The sequence below is a fragment of the Meleagris gallopavo genome, chromosome 2, assembly GCF_905368555.1.
Source record: "Meleagris gallopavo chromosome 2, MGAL_WU_HG_1.1, whole genome shotgun sequence".
Lineage (NCBI taxonomy): Eukaryota > Metazoa > Chordata > Aves > Galliformes > Phasianidae > Meleagris > Meleagris gallopavo.
Window position 1 is genome coordinate 64192554 of NC_139405.1, and position 17828 is coordinate 64210381.

At 39.0% G+C, this 17828-nt stretch overlaps 1 long non-coding RNA gene across 1 annotated transcript; it reads right to left on the minus strand.

The window, feature by feature from the left end:
• Positions 1-1574: 1574 nt before the first annotated feature.
• LOC146545006 (uncharacterized) lies at positions 1575-17016 on the minus strand. The gene is made up of 3 exons (XR_014881432.1): positions 16218-17016; positions 6482-6598; positions 1575-5349 (listed from the first exon to the last, which is right to left on the minus strand). It is a non-coding gene; the product is annotated as an uncharacterized LOC146545006 (long non-coding RNA).
• Positions 17017-17828: the final 812 nt, after the last annotated feature.

The window sequence follows — 17828 nt, forward strand, 5'->3', positions numbered from 1 at the left end:
ATGTGTTTTTAAAAAAAAAATGTAAATCATGGCTCATTGAAAGAAGAGAGAAGGAACTGCAAGACTATCCCAAGAGGTTCAAATCCCAGGGCTAAAAGGCAAAAAAAATGTACAGAACTCTGCTGCATAGAAGTAAGTTGCCTTCTCATATTCTGCACCAGCTCACATCAACACTAAAGAAAAAGATATCAGATTCATAATTCACAGTGATGCCCTAGTTATTGACCTTACTGTATGCCTCACATTCTTTAAATTTTGACTTTACTAATCATCTGTCCACACTTTTCATCATGAGCGTTACTCTATCTGTAAAGGGGCAGCAAACATTTGTAGCTAACTGGAATGCATGTTTAGGACTTTTGAAATACACTGGAGCACGCTGAGAAAGAAAAATAGAAAGGTCTGTAAAAATTTGTTGCCTTCAAAGAAGGGTCTTTCCAACCTTAATTTGGTATTTTCAGGAGGTCATGTTGGGAGCCCCTACTTAAAACTACCATATATCTGAATCTCTGTGAGCTATGATTCACAAGCTCAAGCAAAAACAACAATTAAAAGCTCTGAAACTTTGCATATCTACTAATCGCATGAATTCCATGTACCTCTCTCTGACTGCAGATTCAGCTTAGCTGATTTTGTAGTATCCTTCAAGAATTACTAATTTATGTTTGTACTGTTATTGCATATAGAGGCCTGAGTCCATGTTGTGGTGAGTGGGGACACATGGGAAAAGGAGAGACTGCTGGGTCACAGTGAGGTTCTTCCCTGTTATGCACAATCATGACCTGTAATTCATGAATCAGAGCCTTGCCATTAGCAAGTACATCAAATTTCACAAAATACAGAGAAGCAGATGGATTTTAGAGCGTTCCAGGCAGAGAAAAAATGAGAAAACAGCTTGCTATCTATCCATCAGACTTTTCTGTCTGCTTCTCAGATCTCCCTGCCCAATTAGATCTGCTGTCTAAGCTGCCCCTTTGAGTGTGCTACAGTGTCTTTCAGTCACGTGAACTCGTTGAATGATATATGTTTCTTAATACAGTTCACTAGATTGTGTAGATTTAATCCAGATCAGACATGAACATGTGATTCCAACTCTGTAACGTCAGCAGGAGAATGTGATGTGCATGCTGGCTTTTTGCTTTTAGTCTGGTTCATGCTGGCTACAGGAGGGCAGATTTCTGACCCAGCATAAAGCTGGAACAGCACAGACAGAAAATACCTGAGGCAACATCAGGTCTGCTAGGACAAAATTACCTATTCAGGGTTGTCTAAACAAATGTGAAGTGGCAGAGTGAGTTTCTAGTAGTCTAATACTTTGTGCTATGCAGCCATGCAATTTTGTACTTGATGCTAGTTTTACAGATGCCTTGAAACAAGCGTTATGTGCCTTCATATCTGATTTATCACCTCATAGTACCACTGCTTTGAAGAATACAGGAGGCAGGTATTAGCTAACACTATACTTTTTCACTGAAGCAAGGTATGAAGCAGTTTCAGCTCAGCCATCACCATAACTGGATCTACTTATTGACAATGTCAGAAGTCAGTCTGCAAGAAAAGGAGTCCTATACATCTGTCTCTCCATATTTTTTTTAATATAGGTGTAACTTATCCATGCCCATATGTTTAGCAGACTAAATTCAGTCAATACTGAAGATACATAAAATACACTGTTCCCTTATATTTGTATTAAAAAGTTTCAGGTGTAGTATAGATGTTGTTTCTAGCTGTTGTGAGACCCAAACTACAGCATTTTAAAAAATATACGATTCATGGTTTACAGACGGGATGCAGAAAAGATAACAAAGGAGTTAAATCAGGCTCTGTTTCTTTTTTGGAGGGGGAACATTTTATTTGAGAGAATCTTATTTTCCTCCCACCTCTTCATTTTTGATAGGTATCAGTCAAGTATGATCCGGACATAAGAACATTATCACTCTCCACCCCTTTTCTGAACTATTTATACATGAAAGGAGAAAAACATGCTGTCATTGAAGATGATAACTGCCTAACAAGTTGTTCTAGAGAACACTTTATTTATAAAAATTCATTATGAAAATCATGCAATAGAAGAATATATTTAGTAGGTAAATCTTTACAGAAATGATTTCTTATCATTGCTATTGCAGTAAAAGGTTGTGGGTTTTTTTTTTTTTTTTGTTATAATATAAATTACATTCACTCGCTTTTTTATAACTTAGTTATACCTTCATTCAGTCAGTGCAAACGGTTTCTGAGGTGAGTTCAGAATAACACAGACAAATACGCTGCTAATCACCTATATAAATAGACAAGACCAATTTTCTGATTAATCCAATTTACATTGCTATCATCTATAGAAAAAGCTCTTTCATACATGACTAATTTGAGAATGATGAATCTGTTCAGTAAAAAATACTGCAGTACTGTCTGGAATAACCATTTATATGCCTATCCTGCCATACACACCTTCCACCCCAGGGCACCTAGACATGGGCTTATGTTTGTGCTATGAATGCTATTTGTATTGTAGACTAAATACTAGTTGTATAATTTAGCACTCACTCCAATTCCCGGAGATTAAAGCACTTTATGCTAGAGTCATGTTGCAACTGTTTGTCTGTCTTTTGTAGACATGCGAATGGAAGAATAAAGAGAATTTCAGGAAACTGTAGTTAGCCCTGCCCATTAAGTTAATTGGCTTTTTTAGATTGAAGGCAATTTGAACACCTTTTAATCCACACCTGGCCATGCCATCTCGTATAGATTTTGAGATGCAGTTTTGGGGGACCTACTCACAAAAACATTTCCTACTCCTCCACCAGAGTATGGAATCAGCCAAAGGTGGGAGTGGCACTCCATAGCCACTGCCTAGGAGGCCAGTGTGATGAACAGCCCCAGGGATCAAAATTTCATCACAGGGAAATCAGTTTTTAAGGTAATATTCTAAAGTAAGCTACTTGGACCTCAATCAAGTCACATACCCAGACAGGCGGAGAGCTCAGATGATTCTGCTGATATGTCTGCAGGGGATTTGTAAAGTCCTCTACCCCTAACAAGTCTTTCTTTCCATTTGACACCCTCTCACCTATACACTAATGCTTTTTGGAGCTAGGTGTGAAATGAAAAAAGGTGCACCTGTTTGCACTTTTTAACATTAGTAGTGGGAAGTATTATGTAAAGTGACTATTGCAAACAACTGGAAGTTTAAGTTGGCAAATGGCAGGCAGTCTCTGCACAATGTTGTTGCATGCATAGGGAAATTCCTAGCATGACTGATTCAAGAGTTTAACATAGCTGACACCTTGCTGAAAAAAAAGATAGATTCGATTTCCAAGCACCTATTTTTGAAATATAACATTACTGAAGAATTTAAGCAGTGCATCCAAAAAGGAGAAGAGTGAAGAAAAAAAATTCCTTTCCATATTTCCAACATCTTCATTTTAAGAGAAAGCTGCAGTGGTGAGTTCAGTTCCTTTCTACATCAAAGGACAGCTGTAACCAGTTCTGGAAATGGGTTAACATGTGATAATTAAGTGACTTTAAATATTAATCATCCTATTTAAAAGTAACATTGGCAAAGAAATAGATCCCAAAAGAGAAGTAAAATTACATTATAAACACTATTCTGTTAAAAGGGGACCTATTCAAGTGCTTTCTTTGAAGGCAGATGAGAACTGATCCAGTGTCTGGGTACATTCCCAGGGTGCTATGGGGAAGTTCTATTTTTTTTATAATTTGACAAACTTCTTCCAAGACACACAGTGCACAGATTTAAAATGCATTTTTCCTGTCATGTGTCTGTGTTTATGGGTGAATACCATATGGACTTTGGTCTGGGCTTTACTCATCTGAAAAGCACTGGGAGAGGGCTCCATGTTTCAGTTAACTGTTTCCTGTCATGCAGACAAAACATGTTTATGTGAAGGAAGCAGAAATGACAAAGCTATGTCAAGGTAAACAAGTGCATGACTGAAATTTCATTTCCTCAGGGTTTAGGGTATTTTCATAGTTGTTATTCACATCTGGATAAAAAGGACAGATTAGGTATCACAACTGTAGCTTCAGCTTTAACAGAGAACTGAGGACAGGCTTTGACTGGGAACTATTTACATAATTTGAAAGCTAAGCTGAGCCTGAAGGCAGCAATCAACTTAAAGATTCGTCCTACAGTAGTGTCTGGATGTTAATGTTGAAATGGAGCAGATGTGCCTGATTGACACAGTCAGGCAAGGCCTTAGTAGAGATTCTGGAAACTGATAAAAATGATAGAATGTTTTTATAAAATTGTGGTCTCTTGTGCAGCGGCTGAGGAAAGAAGTAGAAATATTCATGTAGATCGACTTGGATGGATGTGACTTTGTACAGCCTACTCTCCAGTGCAGAGCATTGACTGCAAATTTTCTTGTAGAAAAGTGAAGTAAATAAAAATACACTGTTTGGTTAAAATTGAAAATTTGTGCATTCTGCCCTCTAGGTTTTTTGGGGGGGTCTTATTTTCTGTGGTATGAGAAAGTTAGTTCAATCCTGAAGATGCAGCTTATGCCAAATCCTGCTGTTCTTGTGCTAACTGACATTTAATAAAATGAATGTTGAATTTGGTTCTGTCTTTATTCTTTTTTTTTTATTAAATATTCATTGACTTTAATGAGAGTTTTGTAAGGGCTGAATTAAACTAAGTAGAAACATCGGGACCTAGCTAAGATACTGACTTCTCCCACGTCTTTAGAGCTCAGGATACTGGAGTTCATTAACTTTTACAAAACACAAATGGTTTTATTACTGAGTATTGGTAAACAGAAAGTTACATAGATGCATTAGCTTACTTGTCTTCAATTTCTGTAATGCCTGTTAAGAAGCTGTTTCTCTGCATAATTTTGGACATCCAGCTATGACTGGAAAATTGTAATCATGTAAACTACTTGTAGGGAATTTGCAGAACTCACAGGATCTTGAGTGTCTTGAGCTGGGCAGGTGATCGTGCATACAGTCCCAACAGATCAAAGAGCAACTGAGTGAGCAAAGAAGTATGTTCTCGTCCCTACTGTGCCACGTGTACAAGTGCAGGGGCAGCAGTGAAGGCAGTGATAGCATCATTTTACATTGAGTAATGGATTGTCACACTTGGAAATACTTATATAGCTAGCAGAATTAGTTCCCAGCATTATTTCCCCATTATATTTTAATCTAATGAATGATAATGTGAAGCCTTAGTCTCCCAAGGAAAGCACTGTTAGAAGATACAGTGCCTCTTTGTCAAATTTTCTGCTGGTCTGTGCACCATTTGTTGTTGCCTATGTATACAGTATTTACTTGCAGGAAAGTGTTTTTTCTTTGCAGAGAAATAGCCATTTGAACAGCTTTCTGCTCCTGTTGGAAAAAACAACAACAACAACAAAAAAAGCAATAAACCTGTCTGCATTTTTCTCTTTCTAAAAACAGATTATTAGGGCTACAGTATTTTTAAGAACATTTGTCTCTGTTCCATGAATTGATTGCAATTGTTAAATGTGATTTTTGGTTTTTGTGCATTTCTAATTGCAGTCTTAAGTAATCTTTCTTGTTGCCTTGTTTGAGACTTTTAGCAGATAGTGACCAGAATAATAAAACTGTATATTGTCCTAGGCAGATTCACTCCTAAACAAACTGTTCCTCAAAGATTTTCAGAGGGCACCAGCAGCTCTTTAAGAAGTAACAGCCTACAAAAATGTTATTTTTCACAGTTAAGCAGACTTTGGTCTAAAGCTGTGCAAACAAGCCTCTGAATCTTTGTCGCTCCCAGGGACTGTTTTTGGGTGTGTGCTGATCTATAAATCAAAACCATTTGAAACAATGTAAAAGAAAATGTTTTAAGAAAACAAATACAAAAGGAAGAGTTTTTCTCTTCTCCCTCCTGCAGATCAGGATATGTTCCAGAGAAGCCAAAGGCATTACAGAGATGCAAAATGAGAGTATGAGAGAGGAGGTTTAAGAGTGCCTGATCCAAATTCTACTGAATTAGTGGCAAGTTTCTCCTTGACCACAGTGAGTTTTGGATGAGATCCCGAGCTCTGATTTTGGCAGTAATCTTGGCTACCACATCACAGTCTACTTCAGTCTGAAATAGGCAAGAGCTAAACTAGCGAAAAAGTATGTTAAAAATAATAATAAAAAAGGCATCAGATCTATGAGAACTTTGCCAGGCAATTTTATAAATAATACGTGGCTGTTCATGAAGCCATATGTAACACTGGCATTGTATAAACAGTCCAAAATAGCTTAAAGACTTTTGAGTAGCATTGATGTAAAAGGCACTAAACCAAGATGGCAGTTATTAATGCTTTGCCAGGATTACAAGATAATATAGCCACAGGTACTTTAGAGTAGGCAGTTTATATTGGTTCTTATTCCATTTCTGATATCAGTAGCAAAACTCCTGGAGACTTCAGCAGAGAGAGGACCCAGGTTGTGATGAGAGGAATCTATTTGCTCTGAAGGCAGCAGAGATGATGCTGAACATTACCTGATGTTGATTGATGTCATCCACCCTTGTGTTCCTGATGGCTGATATCAGTGTGCAGTAATAAAAGAACTGTCCTCCTAGGGAACCCAAACACTGCAGCACAGCTGGAGGTGAAGTCTGTGTATAAGAATACCATCAACAATTAAAAGTTTTTCCTGCCAGGATCCACTTAGAAGGAAAAATAAATAAATGGCTAACTTGTTCTGGCTGTTCTTTTTAAATGAAATGATGCTGATTATTTTGAAAGAAAAAAAAAATCTGTAGGGTCATTTAAGCAGCTGTAGTTTTATTGTTTTTAAGCAATATAAGAAGAGATAGGGCTGGGTTAGGTGATGTTAATCACAGATTCTTGGTTTTTTTTTTGTTTTGTTTTGTTTTCTTTTGTTTTGCTTTTTTCAATTCAAAGCCTGCAAGTACTTGCACTCATAGTATTTGCTAAAAGGAATATAAGAAGCATCTTACTTTGTGGTCAGCAATTAACTATTGAATAGCCATCCTCTGGCAAACTGGCTCAAGCCTATGCTTTGTATTTAAGTCAATGGGAGTGCTGTTCACAGAAAAACCCAATGTCGCTTTCCAATACCCTGAGATCAAGGAGGAGAAGAGATTTTGTCCCTAAGGATTTCTTGTGTAACTTTTTGTTTAACAGTCAAGAGTAGAAACAACACATAATTTTTATGAGTGTTAAAAAGTCCAGTCAGTGTCAGGGAGATAATGTGTGTACACATAATTGTCCCATAGTGCTTTTAGGCCTCCAGTTTATTCTCTGGTCCTGTGTGTTAATTGCCCGCTCTGAAGAAATCTTATTCACTCTTAGGCTCACTTTTACAGTGAATAAACTGCCTATCTTCTCAAACCTTCTGGAGGAGGATCACACAAGAGACTGCTACAAATAAGCCCTTTACTTACTCAGTCCTCCAGGAGACTTTGTACTCTTGGCCATCTCCAAGGGAAGATGGAACAAGAACACGTTGTGTATTTCATGGTATGAAAGCAGTATGCTGAAATGCTCCAACACAGTCCTTACACTGTTTTGGACTCTTTCTACTGAATAAAACACAGAGCAAAATATTACCTATGTCTGATGGCCTGAGGATACCGTGAGGGTCCTAGGAGAGTACCAGGGCCAAACGCTATGGAGTGTAGATGCAGCTAATGGTCTTCACCTCTTGGCACAAAAGCAATTAGCAGCATAAATATTTACCTAGCCAAAGCACATGTCAGGGCATCGTTAAAACAAATCTGTGTATGAAGGATCATAATTAACACGATCAAGTGCTCAGTTTATCTTTCAGGTCTTTGTTCATCTCCCTGCCTTTAGCAGCTGATGAAAGCAGTTAGTAGAGCAATGGGCTGTGAAGTTTAGCAGTCCTGACTCTTGGAAATCTCAAATAGTACTTTCCCATCTTCTAGGAAAAGGTGCCAGATTATTGCCAGATAAGAAGGGAGCATTAAGTATGGTATATTACCGCCTTTTAAAAAAAAATACATCTTGCAAGATCTTTCTATTTTATGTCTCAGGACTACAAGTGTGATACAGAGAACAGAGAAAGCCTAGAGAAGAGACTTAATCCTGCATAAATGAAAAAGGCCTTCCTGGAATTATTCTGGGAGTCAAAGAGGCTATGTGTCTTGCCCATCAGACCTCTTAAGAGGTTAGTGCTCCTCTTTTGTAATATTTGTATCCTGCTGGGTGGGTTATTTTCTGAGTCATATTTCAGCAGTGCATAGCTTTTAAGGAGGGCTAGGGAGAGACAGGAATGTCCTGGTTCACAGGGACATTTCCAATAGTGTCAGAGAAAGTGTATACAAAGTATTTTATCAAGTACTGTAAAGTACAAAGGACATTGTTCTCCAGAAGTATTGTGAACCCTGGGAATGTCATCTCTAGTCATTGAAAAATGAGTTCCACAAAGTAAGGAAATCATCTTAGTCCTTTAATGTGATGGTGGATTTTCATAAGAGACTTCTGGGAGCCCCTGAGGGTCTCTTCTACCAGATCAGATAGTGCAGTTCAGTTGCAGCTGCATCCCATTAAGATTCTCTTTCTATTCTGGATGGCAGGCCACGAAGGTTAAATCTGATCCAAGGATCCTTACCAATGTAGTACTCACTACATTTTAGAAGCTGAGCAAAAATCAGTTGTGAGTAATAGATAATGAAAAGCAAAGCTGAAATTTGAGGTATGGGGGGTGTTTATAATTAAGCATATCAAAAATAAATTTCAATGTTGATAACAAATTATTTTTTTGAATTTTAGTATGTCACTTCATGTCATTCTTTCCCTGTTGGTAAATTTGCATAATGAAAAGCTGAGGGGATCAAGAAGTTATAGGCAGAAATACTAAGTCTCTATAAAAGCAGAAAAGTTAACCCAATGACTTCTCTTGAGCTGTGAAAACTGAATCCTGTATCTTCAAATGTTGTTTACGTGCTTCATATCTATGAGCCAGAAAGCATAACCCATAAAGCCGGACTTGTCCCCATGACCCACTGACTTTCTGACATCTTAAGGTCATGCATCCAAAGCATGCACAAGCAGGAAATGCAGAGCTTCTTCCAACCACATCCTGGTGTGTCTGTAGTGTAAATTAGTGCTGTTAGAGCTCTGGGAAAATTCATCTGGCAGGCATACTATTTTTCTTTTCATTTTTTCTTGTAAATAGTGCTAAAGTGTTTGCTCTGAGATTAATTAAAATTAATGAGAATTAAATGTAAAGGAAAAAAGAAAGATCAGCTATAAATGATTGGTGATGGAGGGAAACCTGTATGTTGAGAAGTCATCTAGCAGGAATATCCTACAACTCAGGATTGATGTGAGTGATAAGATGTAAGACAAAGATGAGTGAATATTTATTAGAATCGTAATGCAGTGATGTAAGACTGACAAATATTAGCCAAAAAGCTGATCAACTTCAGTGTTCAGGATAGGGTAAGTGCACATTCTTATTTACAGAACGGGACATAAGAGAGTATATTTTTGACAGTACTATAGATATCTTCATTTTAAGTCTTAAAGAAACTTCTCCTCTTAACTCATCTAGCAATTTATTTATCTAGCAACAGAATTAATCCTCTGTCAGTCATATCTCTGTCATGTTAGCCAAAGCTACAAGAATCTATACAGATGCCATTGATCCCTATTGAGTAACTGTTATTGAAGAGTCTCAGATTGCTCTTAAAAATAATCAGCTTTCATTAGGCTTATATGAATTAGAAGCAAGCAAGTAAAAAAAAAAAAAAGAAAGAAAAAAGAAAAAAGAAGCAAAAACAACAAAAAAATAACAGCAACAAAAGCCAAAGCCAAGACTTAAAGGAAAAAGTAGAAAAAGTGAGTGTTCTATAAGCAGTTGTTGGTCTCAGGGTACTCAGTTTAGATTTAAAGAAAGTAAATTATTTTATCCTGTATGATTCTTATCTCAGGTCCAAGTTAAAAATAGATCTGAAGTTTCAAGGTGCTTGACTGAAGATGAGGCCAAATTGCAGAATGTTAAATGAATGTAATCACAGAGAGTGACAGTTTAATTCTTTAAAAAAAAAGGAAATTCCTGTGCTCTGTTTCTATATAAATGAAATAAACGTTTACAAAGTTCTCTTTAAACTGTGCAATACATCCAACTGCCTCACTTGCACAAACCTAACTGCTGGGAAACATGTCCAGTGCTTTCTGAACAGCACAAATGAGGCATTGTTGACCCACTAAGAAATAAATAAATAGAGTTAGGGAAGGACTTACCCTGTTTGCACCAAAAAGTAAGGGAATTAATGCATCAAGTCTGTAAGTACAAAAGTTCACTCAAGAAACAGCTTGGGAAAAGTACTTACGTAACAGTTTAGTATACAAAGCAAGAACAGGTACAACTACAATTTGACAAATAAAACGTGAATTCTGAATGTCTGCAAATTTAAGTACTGCAGTATCCAAGTGCCCTACTGCTTAGATCTTGAAGATCTCAGCTGGATAGATTATCACATTTATGATATGTTGATGTTGAACGAAAATGGTCAGCAATAGAATCACAGAATCACAGAATCACAGAATTGTAGGGGTTGAAAGGGACCTCTAGAGATCATCGAGACCAACCCCCCTGCCAAAGCAGGTTCCCTACACCAGGTCGCACAGGTAGGCGTCCAGGCGAGACTTGAATATCTCCAGAGAAGGAGACTCCACAACCTTCCTGGGCAGCCTGTTCCAGTGCTCCGTCACCCTCACTGTGAAGAAGTTCTTACGCACATTGGTGCGAAACTTCCTGTGCTGCAGCTTATGTCCATTTCCCCTCATCCTGTCTCCACGTACCACTGAAAAGAGACTGGCCTCACCGCTATGGCCGCCACACCTCAGATATTTATAAACCTGGATCAGGTCCCCTCTCAGTCGTCTTTTCTCAAGGCTAAATAGACCCAGTTCACTTAGCCTTTCTTCACCATCTTTGTGGCCCTCCTCTGGACTCTTTCCAAGAGATCCCTGTCTTTTTTGTACTGGGGAGCCCAGAACTGGACACAGTACTCCAGATGAGGCCTTACCAGGGCAGAGTAGAGGGGGAGGATCACCTCCCTCGACCTGCTGGACACGCTCTTTTTAATGCACCCCAGAATGCCATTGGCCTTTTTGGCCACAAGGGCACACTACTGGCTCATGGCCAACCTGTCATCCACCAGGACGCCCAGGTCCCTCTCTGCAGAGCTCCTCTCCAGCAGCTCATCCCCCAGCCTGTATTGGTGCATGCAATTATTCCTTCCTAGGTGTAAGACCCTACACTTGCTTTTGTTGAACCTCATCCGGTTTCTTACTGCCCAGCTCTCCAGCCTGTCCAGGTCTCGCTGAATGGCAGCACAGCCTTCAGGAGTGTCAGCCAATCCTCCCAACTTCGTATCATCAGCAAACTTGCTGAGGGTGGCCACTATCCCCTCATCAAGGTCATTGATGAAGATGTTGAACAGGACCGGACCCAGCACAGATCCCTGGGGGACACCACTGGTTACAGGTCTCCAGCCAGACTCTGCACCACCAGCGACGACCCTCTGCGCTCTGCCAGTCAGCCAGTTCTCAACCCACCTCACTGTCTACTCGTCTATCCCATATTTCCTCAGCTTTGTTATAAGGATGTCGTGGGAGACAGTATCAAATGCCTTTCTAAAATCAAGGTAGACTACATCTACCGCTCTTCCCCCCATCCACCTAGCATGTGACAGCATCATAGAAGGCCACCAAGTTGGTCGAGCATGACCTCCCCTTGGTGAACCCATGCTGACTACTCCTGATAACCTCCTTTTCTCCCAGTTGTCTGGAGATGGTATCCAGCACAAGCTGTTCCATCACCTTTCCAGGGACAGAGGTGAGGCTGACAGGCCTATAATTACCCGGATCTTCCTTCTTGCCCTTTTTGAAGACCGGAGTGACATTGGCTATCCTCCAGTCTTCAGGGACCTCCCCTGTTATCCAAGACCTCTCAAAAATGATGGAGAGTGGTTCGGCAGTGACCTCCGCCAGCTCCCTCAGCACATGTGGATGCACCCCATCAGGTCCCATGGACTTGTGGACCTTAGTACTGCCTAGGCGCTCACGCACGTCCTCTTTCCTGACTAAAGGGAAGTCTCCCATTCCCCAGACCCTCTCACTGACCTCCACGGTGTGGGATTCCTGCGGGAGAGCCTTTTCACTGAAGACGGAATAGCAGAGACTAGTACTAACATCCAGTGCAGCATAGAATCATAGAATCATAGAATCATAGAATCATAGAATCATAGAATCATAGAATCATAGAATCATAGAATCATAGAATGGTTTGGGTTGGAAGGGACCTTTAAGATCATCTAGTTCCAATTCCACTGCCATAAGCAGGGACATCCCCATAAGACCACGTTGCTCAAATTCCCATCTTGGCCTTGAACGCCTCTGGGGCAGTAGAGAAAGCACTCACAACCTTGTTGGTCGACCTGTTCCCGTGTCTCACCACACTCACAGTAAAGAATTTCTTCCTAATATCTACGATAATCTTCCCTCTTTCAGTTTAAGGCCATAAATCTCCAACAGGCATTAAGGCATAAAATCTCCAACAAACCAGAGGATAATGTTGAACTGGACAGCATGAGGTGAGGCACAGAAAATGCATATACAATAAGAAAGAACAAAGCTGACTGATGGGATCAGAAAAATATGATGATCTACTTGGCCTTAGTACCTCCCATCACAACCATTCTATTCATATGTCTAGTCCAGCATATGCTACTGAAATCCATGCATCTCTTTCTGACTACTCAGAATCAAAGTCTGCCATGCATAATAAAACACTGTTGCAGATCTGATTTGATACAATGCATAAAACTTCCATCAGCTGAACATCAGTAATGCTATAGCTATTTCAAGATGTGACTTTATGATTCTTAGCTTTGTTTTATACTTTAGAAGATTGATGAGAGGGGCTTGACTGACGTCATTCAAGACATGCTGTAAACACAGCTAATTTAAATATTAGAATTCCATAACATTGCTCAGTCCAGATGATATTTATTAGAAATAGCCTGTTGTTTTCTTTATTTGTACATTTTTTTTGGAAGTCCTTATAGCCTTTCCAGGAAGTAAAAATTCTATATCTTTAAATAAGACACATCTGGTATAAAAGCATTCAGCTTAGTGCAGAAAGATTATACAATGGATGAATGGATGCCTTTAAATGCGAATTGATCCAGAAGCCCTCCTGTACAGAGCTCCTAGAGCAAGGCAGACAGTGTGAGAGTGACAGCACAGAAAAAACCTTTCCCTGGCTGAGTCTGAAGCTCACACAAGTCTAACACAATTGTACCTGCAGATAACAGCTAATTTGGAGGCAATAAAGAGGTCACACAAATGGAAAGATATTCAGAGTGAATAAGGTTTCTGTTTTGACTTGACTGATGAAGCCAGTAGCTGGTAACTAGACAGAAAGGTTTTGCCTGAGCAAAGTTTATCACTATAAGGAAGTTTTGTTAGTGACAAATAGGTGAATAACGAGAAAGGCTTTGTTAGGTGAACCATTTAATCCTGAGAGGATGTCAGGAGTCCATTAAAATAATATTTCAACTTTCAGTGCTCACTGCTTTTGTTTTTGTCTTATTTGTAATAGAGTAAAACAGGAAGCTAATTCTTTCATAGCATGTTTGAACAGTAAAAATGAACTGGTATCAATACTTGTTTGGCTGGTTTGTGGTTTTCACAAAAGGTAGTGCTGAGGTACATTTCTTTTCCTAGTCATTGGAAGCAGCTGAGTCTGAGACTTTTAAAAATGACACTGGAGAGATATAAAAATTGAATACAGAGCAGCCAAATACCAGGAGATAAGAACTGAAGAGTGACCAACTGCCTGTAAAGCCAAAGCAAATATTTCCATCAGTAAAATCAGCAAATAAGTTTAGGAAACATGATACAACTAACAGCTGCATATGAACATGCAGTGTTTGGAATAAATTCAAGGTAAGTCAGTGCTCTGAATTTGCAGCTTTGGAAGTCAAGTCACATACATTCCTGGCAGATAGTGTGTGAGTATCTTAGCAGTGATTGCATTTCCTGGAGTGTGCCACTACATTCACTGCAACATAGCATAAATGTGAAAGAAGCTTATTATTAGAGGCTCAAGTTAGTAACTCCTGTGGGTGGAACCATTAAAAAAATGAGTTGGTGAGCACTTTGCATCATCAGTGCATGACTGTGTCCAGCTTAGCTGGATTCTGTTACAATCTGCCATTATTGTTGGTTTGGGCAGAAATTGTACTTCTAGCATGAAGGCTTGGCTTGACAGCAGGCAGTTGAGACCCTTGAACTTCTTCTGGCACTCTGTTGATACTCTATGTGTACACCAAGCCTGAGGTACCATGAATATGTGCCCTGGGTCTGATGATCTCTCTTTATTGTAAATAAATCTGAGTGACTTTACTATGCTCTGCTGTGTCAAGATATGCTCTATCTTGTCCGTATGGACCAATCAGACAAATCATGCTTGCTTACTTCTATATGACAAATAAACACATAGCCATCTCCTTTATAAAGGAAATGTGGATGGATGTCAACTTAGGACTAGTTCTGTTCTGTTCAGTGACTTCTTGCTGACGTGTGACAAAGAAAAAATCAGTTTTCTGACAGGAATAGAAAATTCTACATTTCAAAGAAAACAATAGTTTTCACAAGTGTTTTGAAGGACACTGGAGACTCCATTCTGATCTCATTTATGTCAACTGGAAATTTGATAATTAAATTCAGTAGTACCAGTAAAGCAGTGTAGTCCTGTCAGAGAGCAGTGTGGTCAGAGAAGCTACCTTTGGAAGAACTCTTCCCTAGTCACCTATTTTGTTTTTTTGGATATTAGATATCCATGATTATGAGTATATTTCTATCTTTCATAGCATGCTGCTATGCTGTTATGCTGGCAGAGCTGAGCTATGAGCCTAGTTTTTGAATGAGACAAGAAACAGCCCTCCTGCCCAAATGATTGCTGGTCTTAGGCTAAAGCAGAATACATTTTAAAAGCCTATATTTACTATTTAAATGCTCCTCACAGAATCAGATGATTTTCTTTAATACCTTGTTTACATAACAGATGACTGCTCACTTGATGCCACTGTTTTCCGGACCAAATATAATTATGTGATATTTAAAAAATATATTTTTCCTGGATTGATATTTCTGTTTTGTATCTTCCCACAATTCACCACGTTGTGTGTTTCTTCCCTTATCTTTCCCTTTGAAAGTATACTTCTTTCTATTCTTGTATTGGTAGATCCCTCTCAGCCTCTGATTCGTATATAAAATGCCAGAAATATTCGTGCTACATTTAAGGGGGTTTAATGACACGTTCTTCCTTTGCTTCATATACAGCTGGTTCTGCCAGAGAGGGCAATCCTCTCCATAGAGACAACAAGAACAATACATAGTGAGCTGTTCCCTTGTACATGCCAGCATTTCTCCAGCAGCATAATTCAGCTACTGGCAGGCAAAGACTCAGCAGAATTGGTCTTGGTGTCTTTAAGCCTTTTTACCTTGCTGACAAAACCTGCTGTTCTCCAAAAGGGATTTTGAGGTTCACAGATTTATTTTGCTCTTCCTGTCCCATGCCAAGGGTAATACAACAAAAGGAAGGGTCTAACAGAAGGGTCAGTCAGTGACCCATGCCAATTGCCTACAAAGGAAAGGTTTGATCCACTGTTTTTTATTGTAGGAATTATCACTATAAAAGAAGTATCACTATGAAATAATAGCTACTGCAGAGCTACTACCCATCAATTCATAAGGACAACTGGGGAATGAATAAACAGGGAAAAGGGAAAGGAAGGATAAAGTATACCTTTATATCATGCCAGCTAGCTGAAGATATGCATCAGGAGAAATACTTTGCAGAAGGTATCAGGTTCAAGCAGAACAAGTTCTGTCTATTTTACAAAGTTAAAACAGTTTTTAACTTCTCATTTCATGGAATCGTGGTATTACAGATGCTTTTGAACACTTACTCTGAGCATGACCAAGGCTGATACCCTTTAAGCACTATCACCCTTGTACAGTTGCCCTCTCCAGTATCTCTGAAATCCTTGGAAGAAGAAAACCATGCTCTCTTAACAGGAAAATTTCAGCTGTCGTGAGCCATATGTGTTTACCAATCACTCCCAGTCCTTACTCTGTGGGACATGCTGATTCCCTCACAGAGATGCCTGTATTAAGGAGAAATGTCTTCCTTTGCAGCTGAGATGGATTAAGCTGCAGAATACCCACCTCTTTAAAGTTTTCAACTGAGCAAGAAGAGGCAATATCTGGCAAGATCAAAGTGGATAAGCAGCCATGTATCTTCCCAGCAAGTGCATTCCACATCTGTGACTGCCTCTGGTGCCACCAGAGTAGGGAGGTCTCCTGAGCTATGTCCTTCACACAGTTCTGGGCTGGAGTCATAGCATGGCTGGTCCTTAGGTGGGAATTTCAGCCTGCAGTAGAAACAAAGGATTTCAATTTCCTTTAGAGAATTCCTACTTCTAATGAGAATGGATATGACCCTTATGCAGAGAAAAAAGTTTTGGCAGCATCAAAATGCTGATGTGAGGTTTCAGGATGATTCAGATGAATTGTTCAACTGGAAAAAAAAAAAAAAAAGGAAAATTAGAAAAAAAAATTGAAAGCACGTGAGATTCTTGCCTTTTAAGATGAGAATGAAATGATTCATAAAAGTATTTACAGAGTTTGAAAGAGGCTCAGTAGTTGAAGTTCAGAACTGTAAACAAAAAAGTTATTTACAGAGCTCTGTGAAGAATGCATTCACACCTGTCTTTTAAGCTCCATGCTTTTTCGCCAGTCATTTGTCAAAATCTTACCAACATGGCATGGTGAACACTCCTTATATGACATTACCAGGTAGGACAATACTGCAGTAATATATATTATCTCTCCTAGAGCATTCCTTCATTTCTAGTATCCCCTTTTCCTCTGTGACCCTTCTGCTCTTTCTTGGATACCTCCCAAGATAATTCTCTTCTGTTTTCTTTTTTGCTGACAGTTTCCATTTAAAAGACCTTGGTTTCTGCCTCTTTGTTTTCATTACAGAATATAAATCAGAAGATCTCTGATTAGCTTACTTCCTTGTTTTTTTTTTCAGCCAGGATGATGTCAGTGCAGCTCAGGGAGTGAAGTTTATCAGTTAAATTGTAGGCTCTCTGCTAGCCAAATCAAGAGAGCTTAATGTTCAAAAGGCAGCTACAATTGGTACTGCTTTTGCTTGTGGTTAGAAAGAAAATTTGCATGAGAGACATGATTTTTTTTGTGATCAGGCACTGGTTTAAACACAAAGGAAGAAGTAAAACCTAGTTAAAATGTCACAGCTCCCCTTTTGTTCCACAGGAACCAGCCTCCGTTATACTTAGTGACTCATTTGTTTGATAGGTGTGTTTGACATTACTCTCACAATACTGCATTTCTTAAAAACACTAACATGGAAAAGGCGCACTCTGTTTTCTAATAAAACAAATGTCCAGCTTTGTCAAGACGCACATGATGATTCACATAATTCACAAACCCTCACAAGGGTTTAATGTTGCCGCAAAGACTGAATGTTAGTTTTTGTGTCACAGCAGAGTGTATGGTGGCATTCAGATACCAACAAAAGAGAAGATAGCATAGCTTGGGTGTATTACAGTGCTTTTTCCTACCCATGCTATATGGTTTATTTTATGTAGCATATTTAACATTAAGGAAAATGTAGAATTTAAAGGCAGGTCTAACCTTTATCATCTGACAAGTCAGATTTGGTGTTTGGAGTCAAAATCACGTTCCATTAGGAAAAGTCACATCAAGTCGTATCCTCACTACTTTGTTTATTTATAGAGAAAGCATGTTTCC